Below are 14,133 nucleotides of genomic sequence, written 5' to 3'. Positions count from 1 at the left end.
ATTTGACATGAGATTTTGTAAAGCACATATAGATGACTATGGTCCATTCATGATGTGAATGTGACAACATGTGATTTTGTGAATACATATTCATTCATGAAAGAATATGAACATGCTAGTGATAGTAAATATACCATACTCACCTCTAGAAGGAGGTTTGAGATGAATTAAGAAAATAATTCCATATTATGGCATGAATGATCATTGGTCACATACCTATTGTACGCCAAAATATTTTGGCGATGTGATTATTAAAGAGCACCAGTAATGCAAGAAACAGATCTTACATATAATTTGACCATGACCATAATGGTATAAGTTTCTCCTTGAAAGAGATATATGACCATATGGATGTTGATTAATATCATTTGGTAGAAGAAAATTAATTGAGAGCTCTGGAAGAGCCAATTATCACAATTTTGGAGAAATAAAATTGATTATCACTAAGATATTGTGTTGTAGTAAGTCTCAAAGAAACTTATTTAGTTTCTAAAGTATTCGCGAAAGCGGTTGGTTATATTGAGACTATAAATAAAGAAAAAATTTAATATCTTCTATTACTACAACTTGTAGCGGGGTAATATGTATGTGAAAAGTTACCCGCTTTATTCTCCAGTTTGTACTACATAAATAAAAGAATACCACAATAAAGTGGATGTTTATTGATATAAAAACTCATATCATAATAAACTTGGAGTTTATTGATAATTGCACACGTCATGGTGTAAACCTGAACTTTATCAATATTGATAATTTATCCAGTTGGCATAATTAGTTTAGCCATATCAATTTAAGCATGATGTGCAAAAATAAAAGAGAATTCACATGTGTAAATATTAAAGAACTAGAAAGTTCTTTATGAATTCTCTCATGTTGCCTTTTCTCATTAATTAATATACCAACTAAAACTGGGATTGAATCCCATGAATGCTGGAAATTTCAAAGGTGAATATGGGCCCATTCATCTGTCATGTATACCACATAAGATGCATCTATGAGATGGTTACATGTGCGATTATTATTAACCCGCAACCTGACCGGTGTTTGCGAGGTAACTTGCTCAGTAATTTAATTTCGAGCATAATTCCAGATTTTCTATTCAAGAAGTTCATCTTGATAAGTTAGAATAAGTCTTAGAAGGACAAAGTCTATGGTGCGCTTAAAGCGTATAGACAAATCGGTTTCAAATAAACTACTTGATAAAGAAGATGAGCAAATGATCAAAATGATCATAATAAAGGAGGCAAGTGATCTAGAAGATCACATGACATAACACTTCATAAACTCTCATGAGAGATTCAGGTACCTGAATATATGAATGAAGAGATCTCTATGTTATGTCTTTATGAAAAATAAGGAGGTTGGAACCGATATAAAATGTTTGTCGACGACATCTATAATATCGCTAAATATATATGAGGATCTTTGTCACACCTCCTTTTTTTTTACACACCTACCCTGAAGGATAAATGTATAAGGGAGTTTTTCCATTTAAAGTGACATTATTCGAAATGGGATTATTTATTTATTTTTTAGAGTCGCCACTTGGGATAGGTTTGGCTTTTGGTGTCCCAAGTCACCGGTTTATCTTGAATCCCAAATCGAGGAAAATTTCGACTTCCCAATTGGAGTCTGCGAACCAGAAATTCTGTGTAAGGAATTCTGTTGACCCGAGGGAAGGTGTTAGGCACCCCCGGATCCCGTGGTTCTAGCACGGTCGCTTAAATTATCATAAATGGCTAAAATCTATTTTTTTGGTACATGCTCCAACCTGTAGTGCAATTTAAAGATTATTTACCGCTTTTAGTTATTTTTTACGAAAGTGAACGCCGTTTAAGAGCGTGTTTCCGGATCACGTCACATGAAATGCACCCGGATCCTCAACACCTCTTATTCAACGTTTTGGGATTTAGATTTGGGTTGCATGAAATGCACTCCTGAATTTAGGAAAATAATATTATTAAAAGCGCGCCTAGAGTGGCTAGCGTCTTATTAACTTTGCGGGAAGCCATGAAAATTCGCTAAATGGCATGTCCCGAACTTCTCAAATATTTTTGATAAAGCATTTAATGAGGGCACCGCAATTTATGCATTTTTTATTCGGCGAGACTCGTCCCACTTTTATTTAAAGGCCAATCCTAAAGTAAACTAAGATTTCCTATTTATTTTTGTCTCTAAAAAGGCATGATTAATTTACAATTATAAATTCGGGCCTCGAATTCAAGTCCGAATTCAAACAAAAGGGAGAACCCTCTTAATTTGAGTCCGCCACTTAACTCGAGAACCTAAATCTATATTTGCAAATTGATTCCCATGTTCCTAATGTAATTTTAATGGATTTTAGCTTCCAGCGATTTTGGGCCTGGAAAGATTGGCCCAGAAAAAAAGACAATACAGCTTATATTGAAGCTTGCCCAGTTTTGGGCTTAAAATTGAGTCCAACTTCAGCGGCTTAAACAGGGGACTCAGTATTGAATTTCTGTGGGCTACCACAAGTCTCCGTAATATTTGGGTTTGCTTGTTATGCGGCTGGGTCAACGTTGGACCCAGTCTTTCAGCACTTTGGGCCCAAGGATGAGCCCAATTTGAAGTAAAATTGAAGCTGGGACTCAAGATCAAGTCCCTTCAGGCCCAAAACTTAACAAAATAAGGCTAGCTCTTTTCGCTTTACTTTTAAATTGTAAATATATGGACAAACTATATTAATTAACAGGTTAAAAACTAAAGAACGAATGAATTTTTTTTCATTTGTTGCAGATTCAAAGCTCTAGTCCAATGTCCTCAAAACTAAGACTATGGAAATCAAACACTGAAATACTGAACTGTTTCAAACATCTATTAGGTGTATAATTAACACCGGTATCAGCACAAACACATTGGTCCTAAAATCGTTTTCCGACTTATACAATATTTCAAATCTAACAATTAAATTAATATGATAGTAAACCTTGAGAAAAATTCAACATAGATTACTGAAATTAAACTATACTAAAGCTACCACTACCGAATAGAATATATATGAGTCCAACAGTCCATGTACACAATTCCTCGAGTATTCTACCAAACTAACGAGCTACGAGTTTCCAACGGAATGCAAAGCAACATGAATTTCAGTAACATCATTACTATGAATGAACTAGATTACATGCCATCACACTACACTACTAACTTCAGGAATTTTAAAGCAGATGATTGATAGAACAACCATTCATTCATGTATTCTTCAAACAATTACAGCTTTCCAATTTTTCATCTCAACCCTTAGACGAATCAAGGAATACCTGGAAATTGGACAAGAAAAATGAAGCAGAAGTGAAGCAACAAAGCAGAAAGCCAGCAGTAGTCAACAGCAGAAATACCCCANAATCGAATTTTTTTTCACAATACGCTAAAATGTTATCGTTTATCCCGGAGCCTCGAAGGTAAAGAAAAAGTCGTTCTTTGCTTTGACTTTTGATGAAAAATTTTCAGTTAAATGGATTGGTCGTACCTATCCAATAATGGAATATGGATTATGACTGACTCGCTATTCACTCGGTTTTTGGGTCATAATCGTTATGTAGGAGAGATGGCCGAGTGGTTGAAGGCGTAGCATTGGAACTGCTATGTAGGCTTTTGTTTACCGAGGGTTCGAATCCCTCTCTTTCCGTACCTTCGCTTAATTCACCAATTTTACTAGCATGACATGAAAACTTGATATGCATCAAAAGTCTATTATATGGCTTATATAACTTAACTTATATGACAATCCATGAAGGATTTAAATCGCTTGAAGCATATCAATTCTTGATCTTGAAGTACCACTTCCTCAGTGCAATTTGTGCACAAATGTATTTTGCTATAACTATAAGCATGATAATATGATAGCAAGAGTTTTCACCACTATGTGAAGATATTGAACTGACGAATCCAACAAGATCATATGAAGACAATACATCTATCAGGGTTGATGATTTCAAGGTTAAACAAATTTGTTCAAGTTAATATGGCTGATTTGTTTATCAAATCTCTACCAACGATCTTTGAAGATGGTGCACAATATTGGAATGCAAAGGCTCAAGGATGTGAATTGATGCTCTCATCAGGGGGAATTAATACGTGTTGTACTCTTTTGTCACGGCCCAAATCCCAAACTCGGCCGTGATGGCGCCTCTCGTGAAGACAAGGCCAGCCAGAACAATGCCAACACCTCTTTTAAGCAGTTAATTACCATTAAACAATTCTAAAGCATGATTTCATAACAATAATTCGTGGGAATATGGAATATAACAGTAGAAACCATCCCGACACAGCCCAAACCGGGGTGTCACAAGTCATGAGCTACTACAGCATTTCTATAAGTCTACAAACAGAATATCTGATACAGAAGTCTGGAATAACTGAAATAACATGAAATAGGGGAGTCAAGGGGGCTGCGGACGCCAACAGCTACCTCGAAGCTCCGAACTCGCTGCCTGATCTGGACAAGGATATCAGTGCTCAGGAACGGACTCTGCTATGCCTGAATATGCACACATGGTGCAGGGAGTAATGTGAGTACTCCGACCCAGTGAGTAATAATAATAAATAATAGCTGAAGATAAGAAAACACATAACACCACTAGGCAGTTCTATATCAGGCAGTAAATCACTTAAAGCAGTAAAATCCGTGAAATCATGTGAAATCTCCATTTTAAAGGCAAGTAAATCAGGTAAAACAACTAATAAGTGGAATATAGTAAAACTGCCCCCCGGGCCCAGTATCAACCGCTCAGTACAGTAACTCAGATTACTCTCAGAATGGTATCATATAATTACCACTACGGCATGCAGTCCGATCCATATCTCGCTGCGGCGTGCAGCCCGATCCATCGTTGCGGCGTGTAGCCCGATCCATCGATGCGGCATACAGCCCGATCCATATGGATACCCGCGCTCACTGTGGGGGTGAAGACTCCGGAGGGGCTCCTACAGCCCAAGCGCAATATTGCTGCGGCCACAGCCCGATCCACATAAACATTTGCTGCAGCGTGCAGTCCGATCCATATGAGTATCTGTTGCGGCGTGCAGCCCGATCCATAATATATATAATATCCTCACTGTTGGGTTCTCAACCCCTCTCAGTCATTTTAGGACACAATAGTATAGGGTAGGGATCTCAGCCCACATATCTTCCCTCATTTAGGATTAACACTTATAAAAACGGTTCACATTGTTTAATCAATTAGAAACATGACTGAGGGTGTGATTTGTACTAAGTAAAGTGAGGAAAATCAGTCATAATACCCCTAAGGGTTCTACAAGTCGGCACGAGGCCCCAAACATGGCAACTAGCCAAAATCATGATGATAAACAAATCAGCTTAATCAAATATGCAGTGAAATATCAAACGGGCCGGACCAAGTCACAATCCCCAGTAGTAAACAACCCCGCGCCCGCCATTAAGCGCGTGTTTCACCTCAATATGGCACTACGTTGTGCAAATCCGGGGTTTCAAACCCTCAGGATATCATTTACTATCATTACTCACCTCAAGCCGGCCAAAATCCTAGCTCGCTATGCCCTTGCCTCGCAAATCGACCTCCTCGCGCGTCGAATCTGGACAAAACCACAACGAATACGTTACAATAGGCTAAGGGAACATAACCCAATCGAGAACACTCGAAAAATATCGAAATTTACGAAATTGGCAAAACCCGAGCCCCGGGCCCACTTCTCGAAAAATCAGAAAATTAACATTCCTTATCTCGCCACGAGTCTATACATATCAAAATTACCAAAATCGGAGTCCATTTGACCCCTCAAATTCTACTTTGAAATACCAAATTCCCAAGCCCTAGCTTTACCCTCTTTTGATGAATTTCCACAAATTTCCACGTTAATTCTACCATTAAATCAAGTATTAAGGTCAAGGAACTCACCTCCAATCACACCTAGTCGAAATCCCCTTCAAATTCTGCCCAAAAGCTCTCAAGGTCGATCAAAAATGGTGGAAATGTACTCAAGCTCGCGGAACAAAATGAGCTTTAAAACCCTTTCTCTGAACAGTCGTTTCCGCATCTGCGGTTACTTTACCGCACATGCGACTTCTGCTTCTGCGGTTGCACCTCCGCTTCTGCGGATCTTCAATAGGCCAAGGACCGCTTTTGCGGTAACCATCCCGCTCCTGCGGTCTCCGCACCTGCGCACCACTTTCCGCTTCTGCGGAATACCCCTCATAAATGCGGACCGCTTCTGCGGTCAATAACCGCATCTACGGGTACCGCACCTGCGGAAACCCCCTCGCTTCTGCGGAAATTCTCCAAACGACCCACGCTCGCACCTGCACCTCACGACTTCGCATCTGCGGCCCCTTTTTCGCAGATGCGGAAATACCAAATATCAGCTAAACTTCAACAATCACCAAGTCTAAAATCAACCCGATGGCCATCTGAAATCACCCCGAGGCTCCCGGGACCTCAACCAAAAGTGCCAACCCATCCTAAAACATCATTCAAACTTGTTCCAATCATCAAAACACCAGAACTAACACCAAAACTATCGAATCACATCGGATTCAAGCCTAAGTTTTTCTAAACTTCTGAATTACGCATTTGATCAAAAACCCGACCAAAATACCTCCGAATGATCTGAAATTTTGCACACACATCCAAAATCACCTAACGAAGCTACAACAACTCTCGAAATCCCATTCTGACCCTCGGATCGAAATCTCACCTACCAACCGGAATTCGCCAAAATACTAACTTCGCCAATTCAAGCCTAATTCTACACCGGACCTCCAAAATCAATTCCGATCACATTCCTAAGTCACAAATCATCCCCCGAAGCTAACCAAATCATCGAAAATCACATTCGAGCCCTCTAACTCACAAGTCAACATCCGGTTGACTTTTCCAATACAAACCTTCCTTAAAGAGACTATATGTCTCATTTTCATCCGAAACCAATCCAAATCGACTCATTCACTCAAGACTCTTATAATAAAACATAAGGAAGCAGAAAATGGGGGAAACGGGGCGGTAACTCACGTGACAACGGGCCGGGTCGTCACATCCTCCCCAACTAAAACAAACGCTCGTCCTTGAGCGGGTCAAGAAACATACCTGAAGCCTCAAACAGGTGAGGATATCTGCTCCGCATCTCCCGCTCGGTCTCCCAAGTAGCCTCCTCCACGGGCCGACCTCTCCACTGCACTTTCACCGAAGCTATATCCTTAGATCTCAACTTTCGAACCTGACGACCCAAAATAGCCACTGGCTCCACATCGTAGGTCAAATCATCATCCAACTGAACAGTGCTGAAATCCAGTACATGAGACGGGTTCCCAACATACTTCCGGAGCATAGAAACATGAAATACCGGATGCACGCCTGACAAGCTGGGTGGCAAAGCAAGCTCATAAGCCACCTCCCCAATCCTCCTAAGTACCTCAAAAGGTCCAACAAACCGCGGACTCAGCTTCCCTTTCTTCCCAAACCGCATAACACCCTTCATGGGCGAAACCTTCAGCAAGACCTTCTCACCAACCATATAAGACACATCTCGAACCTTCCGGTCCGCATAACTCTTCTGATGCGACTGTGCTGTACGGAGCCTCTCCTGGATCAACTTTACCTTCTCCAAGGCATCCTGAACCATATCTGTCCCCAATAGCCTAGCCTCACCGGGCTCGAACCAACCAACAGGAGATCTACACCGCCTCCCATACAACGCCTCATACGGAGCCATCTGAATGCTCGATTGATAACTGTTGTTGTAGGCAAACTCTGCAAGCGGCAAAAACACATCCCAAGAACCTCCAAAATCAATAACACAGGCACGCAACATGTCCTCCAATATCTGAATAGTACGCTCGGACTGTCCGTCCGTCTGAGGATGAAATGCTGTGCTCAACTCCACCTGAGTACCCAACTCCCGCTGAAAAGTCTTCCAGAATTGAGAAGTGAACTCAGTACCCCTATCTGAGATAATAGACACTGGAACCCCATGCAATCGGACAATCTCCCGGATAAAGATCCTTGCCAGCCGCTCCGAAGAATAGGTAGTACATACTGGAATGAAGTGCGCGGACTTGGTCAGCCGATCCACAATCACCCAAATTGAATCAAACTTCTTCAAAGTCCGAGGGAGACCACTCACAAAATCCATAGTAATCCTCTCCCACTTCCACTCTGGAATAATCATCCGCTGAAGCACACCGTCTGGCCTCTGATGCTCGTACTTTACCTGCTGAAAGTTGAGACACCGAGCCACAAACCCTACAATATCCTTCTTCATCCTCCTCCACCAATAGTGCTGCCTCAAATCCAGATACATCTTCGCGGCACCCGGATGAATGGAATACCGCGAGCTGTGGGCCTCCAATATCAACTCCCGAAGCCCATCCATATTGGGCACACAAATCCGGCCCTGCATCCTCAGCACACCATCATCACCAATGGTCACATCCCTGGCATCATCATGCTGAACCCTGTCCTTAAGGACAAGCAAATGCGGATCATCATACTGGCGCTCTCTGATGCGATCATACAAGGAAGACCGAGAAACCACACAAGCCAACACCCGACTAGGCTCCGAAATATCTAATCTCACCATCCGATTGGCCAAAGCCTGGACATCAACTGCAAAGGGCCTCTCCCCAACTGGAATGTATGCCAAGCTCCCCATACTAACTGCCTTTCGGCTCAAAGCATCGGCCACTACATTGGCATTACCCGGGTGATACAGAATGGTAATATCATAATCCTTGAGTAACTCTAGCCACCTCCGCTGCCTCAAATAAGGTCCTTTTGCTTGAACAAATGCTGAAGACTGCGATGATCGGTGAATACCTCACAAGATACACCATACAAGTAGTGCCTCCAAATCTTCAAAGCATGAACTATAGCAGCCAACTCCAAATCATGAACAGGGTAGTTCTTCTCGTGGGGCTTCAACTGACGAGAAGCATATGCAATAACTCTACCCTCCTGCATCAATACACATCCAATCCCGACTCTCGAAGCATCACAATATACAGTATAAGAACCTGAAGCTGATGGCAAAACCAACACTGGGGCCGTGGTCAAAGCTGCCTTGAGCTTCTAAAAGCTCTCCTCGCACTCGTCCGACCATACAAATGGAGCAACCTTCTGCGTCAACTTGGTCAAGGGCGATGCAATAGAGGAAAATCCCTGAACAAACCAGCGATAATAACCTGCCAACCCAAGGAAACTACGAATCTCTGTGGCTGAGGTCGGTCTAGGCCAACTCTGAACCGCCTCTATCTTCTTCGGGTCGACCTGAATACCCTCGCTGGACACCACGTGCCCCAAGAAAGCCACTGAACTGAGCCAAAACTCACACTTGGAGAACTTTGCATAAAGCTTCTCCTCCCTCAATCTCTGCAATACAACTCGCAAATGTTGCGCGTGCTCCTCCTGACTACGCGAGTACACCAGAATATCATCAATGAAAACAATAACGAACGAATCCAGATACGGCCGAAATACACTGTTCATCAAATGCATGAACGCTGCTGGGGCATTAGTCAGCCCAAAGGACATAACAAGAAACTCATAGTGCCCATATCTAGTCCTGAAAGCAGTCTTCATAATATCTGAATCCCTGATCTTCAACTGGTGATAGCCCGAACGGAGATCAATCTTGGAGAACACCCTCGCTCCCTGAAGCTGGTCAAATAAATCATCAATGCGAGGCAGGGGATACTTGTTCTTCACTGTTACTTTGTTCAATTGCCTGTAGTCAATGCACATTCTCATGGTGCCATCCTTCTTCTTCACAAACAGAACTGGTGCACCCCACGGTGACACACTAGGCCGAATGAACCCCTTATCTAGGAGTTCCTGAAGCTGATCCTTCAATTCTTTCAACTCCGCTGGCGCCATACGATATGGCGGAATGGAAATGGGCTGAGTGCCCGGCACCAGGTCAATACCAAAATCAATATCCCTGTCTGGGGGCATGCCCGGCAGGTCTGTAGGGAAAACATCGGGAAACTCCCTCACAACTGGAACAGAATCAATGCTAGGAGTCTCGGCTCCAACATCCCTCACGAACGCCAAATATGAAAGGCAACCCTTCCCAACCATACGTTGGGCCTTTAGGAATAAAATTACCCTGCTAGGAACATAGTCAGTCATACCACGCCACTCGATCCTCGGTACACCCGGTATAGCAAAAGTGACTGTCTTAGCGTGGCAGTCTAGGATAGCATGACACGGAGATAACCAGTCCATGCCCAGAATAACATCAAAATCGACCATGCTCAATAGCAACAGATCAACTCGGGTCTCCAGACCCCCAATAGTAACCAAACATGACTGGTATACATGGTCTACAACGACAGTATCGCCCACCGGGGTAGATACATGAACAGGTAAAGCAAGACACCCTCGGGACGTACCCAAATAATGAGCAAAATACGAGGACACGTAAGAATAGGTGGAACCGGGATCAAATAAGACTGAGGCATCTCTGTGGCAGACTGAAATAATACCTGTAATAACAGCATCCGAAGCAATAACATCTGTCCTGCCCTGAAGAGCAAAAAAGCGAGCCTGACCACCGCCCGATCGACCACCTCCCCTGGGGCGACCCCTGGCTGCCTGACCCTCACCCCTAGCTGGCGGGGCGGGTGCTGAAGAAACTGGACCAGAAGATGAGGGCTGACCCCTCTGCTGAGATGAGCTAGCAACACAACGAGGACACTCCCTCCGCATATGCCCAAACTCTCCACACTCATAGCAACTCCCAGGTGCTGGGGACTGGGACTGAAGGGAACCCCTCGCGCCGGAGTGACTAGCTGATGCACTCGGCCTGGAAGAACCCTGAGCAGATGGAGCACGAGATGAACTCTGTGATGGAAGAGCGCTGAGAGATGGCTGACTCTGCTGAGAACCTTGATAACCACGACCTGAAGATCCTCCTCGGTACTCGGGTCGAGCTGACTGAGCGGGCCTGAAAGAACGACCCCGACCCTGCTGGAACTGGCCCCTCGAAGGAGCGCCACTGTAACTACCAGAACCTCGAGGCCTCTTGGCCTCCCTCTCATCTCGATCCTGACGGCGAACCGCCTCAATCTCTCGGGCTATATCAACCACCTCCGAGAATGTGGCACCCAGCACTCGCTCCCTAGTCATAAGAACTCGAAGAGGGTAGCTGAGACCGTCAACAAACCTCCGGATACGCTCACGATCTGTCGGAACCAGCCAAACTGCATGCCGAGCCAACTCTGAAAATCTCATCTCATACTGGGACACTGTCATATCTCCCTGCCGTAGCCACTCAAACTGTCTGCGCAGCTCCTCTCTGCGGGACTGCGGTACATACTTCTCCAAGAAGAGAGTCGAGAACTCCTGCCAAGTCAAAGGTGCTGCACCAGCCGGTCTATGCCGCTCATACGCCTCCCACCAAGTGAAGGCAGCTCCAGTAAACTGAAAAGTAGTAAAAGCCACACCACTGGACTCAAGAATCCCCGCTGTACGGAGCATCCGCTGACATCTATCGAGAAAACCCTGGGCATCCTCGCCCTCAGCTCCACTAAATGTCGGAGGCTGGAGCCTACCAAACCTCTCGAGGCGACGCTGCTCGTCCTCGGGCATAACTGGAACCCTGAACTCCTGTACTGGCACAGCTGGCTGAGCTGGAGGTGCCTCTGGAGTCTGTAATCCCTGCACTACCTGCTCAGGTGTGCGAGCAGCGGGGGTCTGATTTCCTCCCCCAGCCTGCGAAGTAGCTGCTGCTGCTGTAGTGGCTGAAACCACCTGAGCCAGGCCCGTGCACACTGTCAAGATCTGAGCTAATGTCTCCTGAAGGCCAGGAATCACGATGGGCACAGTTGGTGCCTGAACTAGTGCTGCTGGAGCCTGATCCTGAGCTCGGGCAACTGGTGGATCAACAGGTGCTGCCCCTACTGCTCTGCCTCTGCCACGACCGCGTTCACGGCCTCTGGTGGTCTCAGTGGGTGGTACTGGGGGTCGTCCGCCACGTCCGGTAGCTCGTGTCCTCACCATCTGTGAGAGAATAGAATAAAGAGAGGTTTAGTACTCGGATCAACAAGTTCGCACGACAAGAATTCCAAGAATGTGAAGTTTCCTAAAAGGTTCTGCAGCCTCTCGAGGATAAGTACAGACGTCTCCGTACCGATCCGCGAGACTCTACTAAATCAGCTCATGACTTGTGAGACCTAGTAACCTAGACTCTGATACCAACTTGTCACGGCCCAAATCCCAAACCCAGCCGTGATGGCGCCTCTCGTGAAGACAAGGCCAGCCAGAACAATGCCAACACCTCTTTTAAGCAGTTAATTACCATTAAGCAATTCTAAGGCATGATTTGATAACAATAATTCGTGGGAATATGGAATATAACAGTAGAAACCATCCCAACACAGCCCAAATCGGGGTGTCACAAGTCATGAGCTACTACAGAATTTCTATAAGTCTACAAACAGAATATCTGATACAGAAGTCTGGAATAACTGAAATAACATGAAATAGGGGAGTCAAGGGGGCTACGGACGCCAACAGCTACCTTGAAACTCCGAACTCGCTGCCTGATCTGGACAAGGATATCAGTGCTCAGGAACGGACTCTGCTATGCCTGAATCTGCACACATAGTGCAGGGAGTAATGTGAGTACTCCGACCCAGTGAGTAATAATAATAAATAATAGTTGAAGATAAGAAAACACATAACAACACAAGGCAGTTCTATATTAGGCAGTAAATCACTTAAAGCAGTAAAATCCGTGAAATCATGTGAAATCTCCGTTTTAAAGGCAAGTAAATCAGGTAAAACAACTAATAAATGGAATAGAGTAAAACTGCCCCCGGGCCCAGTATCAACCGCTCAGTACAGTAACTCAGATTACTCTCAGAATAGTATCATATAATTACCACTGCGGCGTGCAGTCCGATCCATATCTCGCTGCGGCGTGCAGCCTGATCCATCGATGCGGCGTGCAACCCGATCCATCACTGCGGCGTGCAGCCCGATCCATCGCTGCGGCGTGCAGCCCGATCCATATGGGTACCCGCGCTCACTATAGGGGTGCAGACTCCGGAGGGGCTCCTACTTCCCAAGCGCAATATTGTTGCGGCGCACAGCCCGATCCACATAAATATTTGCTGCGGCGTGCAGCCCGATCCATATGAGTATTTGCTGCGGCGTGCAGCCCGATCCATAATATATATAATATCCTCACTGTTGGGTTCTCAACCCCTCTCAGTCATTTTAGGACACAATAGTATAGGGCAGGGATCTCAGCCCACATATCTTCCCTCATTTAGGATTAACACTTATAAAAACGGTTCACATTGTTTAATCAATTAGAAACATGACTGAGGGTGTGATTTGTACTAAGTAAAGTGAGGAAAATCAGTCATAATACCCCTAAGGGTTCTACAAGTCGGCACGAGGCCCCAAACATGGCAACTAGCCAAAATCATGATGATAAACAAATCAGCTTAATCAAATACGCAGTGAAATATCAAACGGGACGGAAAAAGTCACAATCCCTAGTAGTAAACAACCCCGCGCCCGCCATTAAGCGCGTGTTTCACCTCAATATGGCACTACGTTGTGCAAATCTGGGGTTTCAAACCCTCAGGATATCATTTACTATCATTACTCACCTCAAGCCGGCCAAAATCCTAGCTCGCTATGCCCTTGCCTCGCAAATCGACCTCCTCGTGCGTCGAATCTGGTTAAAACCACAACGAATACGTTACAATAGGCTAAGGGAACATAACCCAATCGAGAAGACTCGAAAAATATCGAAATTTACGAAATTGGCAAAACCCGAGCCCCGGGCCCACTTCTCGAAAAATCAGAAAATTAACATCATCTGATTCCTTATCTCGCCACGAGTCTATACAAATCAAAATTACCAAAATCGGAGTCCATTTGACCCCTCAAATTCCACTTTGAAATACCAAATTCCCAAGCCCTAGCTTTACCCTCTTTTGATGAATTTCCACAAATTTCCACGTTAATTCTACCATTAAATCATGTATTAAGGTCAAGGAACTCGCCTCCAATCACACCTAATCGAAATCCCCTTCAAATTCTGCCCAAAAGCTCTCAAGGTCGATCAAAAATGGTGGAAATGAACTCAAGCTCGCGGAACAAAATGAGCTTTAAAACCCTT

The 14,133-nt window shown here is 44.4% G+C and overlaps 1 non-coding gene across 1 annotated transcript; it reads left to right on the top strand.

Moving 5' to 3' along the window:
- On the top strand, nt 3,563-3,649 carry TRNAS-GGA. Its single transcript has one exon. It is a non-coding gene; the product is annotated as a tRNA-Ser (tRNA).

This window comes from Nicotiana attenuata, chromosome 7 (genome assembly GCF_001879085.1).
Source record: "Nicotiana attenuata strain UT chromosome 7, NIATTr2, whole genome shotgun sequence".
In the NCBI taxonomy this organism is placed as follows: Eukaryota; Viridiplantae; Streptophyta; class Magnoliopsida; order Solanales; family Solanaceae; genus Nicotiana; species Nicotiana attenuata.
This window is presented reverse-complemented; position numbering and strand designations above follow the sequence as displayed.